Source organism: Cryptomeria japonica, chromosome 5 (assembly GCF_030272615.1).
Source record: "Cryptomeria japonica chromosome 5, Sugi_1.0, whole genome shotgun sequence".
Taxonomy (NCBI): domain Eukaryota; kingdom Viridiplantae; phylum Streptophyta; class Pinopsida; order Cupressales; family Cupressaceae; genus Cryptomeria; species Cryptomeria japonica.
In genome coordinates, this window is record NC_081409.1 from 226,785,333 (window position 1) to 226,787,771 (window position 2,439).

Below are 2,439 nucleotides of genomic sequence, written 5' to 3' on the forward strand. Positions count from 1 at the left end.
TTTTATGAACCTTTCCTTCAAATGTATTTTAGGTGTTTCCAAAGCCTGAAGTTGGCTCAATTTGCATCGGTCTTCACTCAAAAATGAAAACACTTCAAACACTCTTTATCCCTAAGGTCAAACGACTAGTTGTGATAATTTCAGCTCACATCTTGATATTTCTTCAACTTTGGTACTACATACTTTATGAATCCCGTCATGGTAGGTAAGGATGTGATATACTAAGTTTTGCATGAGCATAACAAATAGATGATCCCTATGATGGGGGAGTCACCACTTTTATCGGGCTACAAGTAACCTTTCAAAAAGCTATGTTTCTACTCAAGGAAATATGTATGGTGAGTATCTTGGGAGCAAAACCTTCTATGCTCTTGCACTGAATTTATCACAAATATCCTCAATCAATAGAATGGGTGGGATACTACATAAAGGTATTTAGTAATTTTTGATGTCTTTGGACATAAATTCATTGTGCAGTGACTCACTTAAGAGCCTTGTAACTTGTGGTGGGGCCCATTTGTCCTTTTGACAAGTTACACTATAGGAACAACTATACTCAAGGCTACAACTTTCGCTCTCACCTGATTTCTATAGTGGCTCGAAGGATTTACCACGCAAGGTCATTACCAAGAGTGATGTGTCTCTTGGCAGGCCTCTCTTAGAAAGATAAAATTTTTGAGTGTTACTAACACTTTTCTCTTGCACCTAGGACCACGAAAGCCAAGGCAGAGGATAGTGTGTGTTAGAAGTAGGACCACTTGACAAACTCTTTTGCACAAGTGTGCCAAACATAAAATACACTTGTTTTTTTAACTTCAAAGGCAATATGTTTGAGTAAACTAGGAATTTGAAATCTTAGTCAACTAAAATTGAAACATGTATGCATGAAGTAAATCATTTTGCAAAATGAGACAAGTTGATTGTTCTTTTTACTTGGACAAAATTGAAGTGTTGATTTGTGAATTTCCTTAAGTTTGATGCAAGAAATGAGATTTGTTTGTTTTGTTTTAAGCATCAAATATAAGTGAATCCTAACTTGCAATGACAGCAAATTTGTTTGTGAGTTTTAGAGCACCAAAAATGACGTGTTTTTTAATTTTTAAGCACCAAATGAAAATTTTGATCTTAAGCAACAAAAGGGTTAGTTTAAAAGCTACATACGAAATGAAAAGTTAGCAAAATTTGAACATATGGTGGGCTTCCACAAGCCCAAAAAAAATAATTTTATCGATTACAAGGCCTTTTTTACAATGTTTTGTTATAGTAGTGCTACTCTCTGTGAAAACAAAAGCGCTCCTTAACACAAACACGCAAAGTATAGACAAAAGCGCCAAAGCAAGATATTAATGTAGAAGGACAAACACGCTAAAACAGAAACAAAAGCGCTAATAAAAAGATAAAAGCGCTAGACTATAGATAGAAGTGCTAAAGTTTGGACAATAGCGCTATTGTAGAAACACAAGCGCTAGAATACTAAATGAGAATAGCGCTAAAGCATGAACAAAAGCGTCGAAGCACGACCTGTGTGTCAAGCTAAACAATCAAAAACTTAGTTGTCAAAAAAAATTGTTGTTGCAAGTCACGTCAGGTTCACCAAGTGATGCTCTGCAAAAAGGAAAGATTATTCAAAACCTATTTTGATAGCTAAACACACACAAGGAAACATAAGAGACGAGAGTTAGTCATTAGTGTTAGCAAATCAAAGATTAAATACTATCCTAAGCAAACATATCAAGAAAGACACTACTAAACAAATAGAAAGCTTAAGGAATCTACAAAAAGTAACTAAACATATCCATATGCTCTCTACCATGCTGATAGCTTCTCCTTCCTTGTTCCTCTCATCTCCAAGTTCCAAATTAGTGTAGCTCTAAGCAGATTTTTGCACTATGCATGCCTTATGGAGATTCAAGATGAAAAGATGATTAATCTAAAATGTTATGCAAATGTGAACAAGAGCTAAAATAAGAGATTATCTAATTAGCTAGTGTTGATTTTAAAACAAAAGAGTGAATATGATTGATTATCTAATGCTCTCTAAAAATGGCTACACTGTAAATGCATACAAGTTTTTCAGGATCTGGACTATGAAGAAATGGGCTCTATTTATAGGTGTAAAATGAAAAATCGAACCCTAGGTGTTCCCCCCACTCCAAGGAGAAAGGAGGTCACTAGGATTGACGGTTTTCACTTAGGAGAGACTTTACATTCAAAAGAGGGGTTGAAACTCACAAGATCCAATCCCACACAATGCAAGATTGAATTCTAAATGAGTTTCAAGGGTTGAGATAGCAAGGATACCCTCTTTTGTAAAGAATGTAGATAGAAGGATTGAATTAGGAATGCATATAAAGTAAGAAAGATTCGCTTATAAATGGAGATAGGGATACGGGATGAAGCTACGGACTTGAAATTAGCAATAAAATGTCGAGACGATGT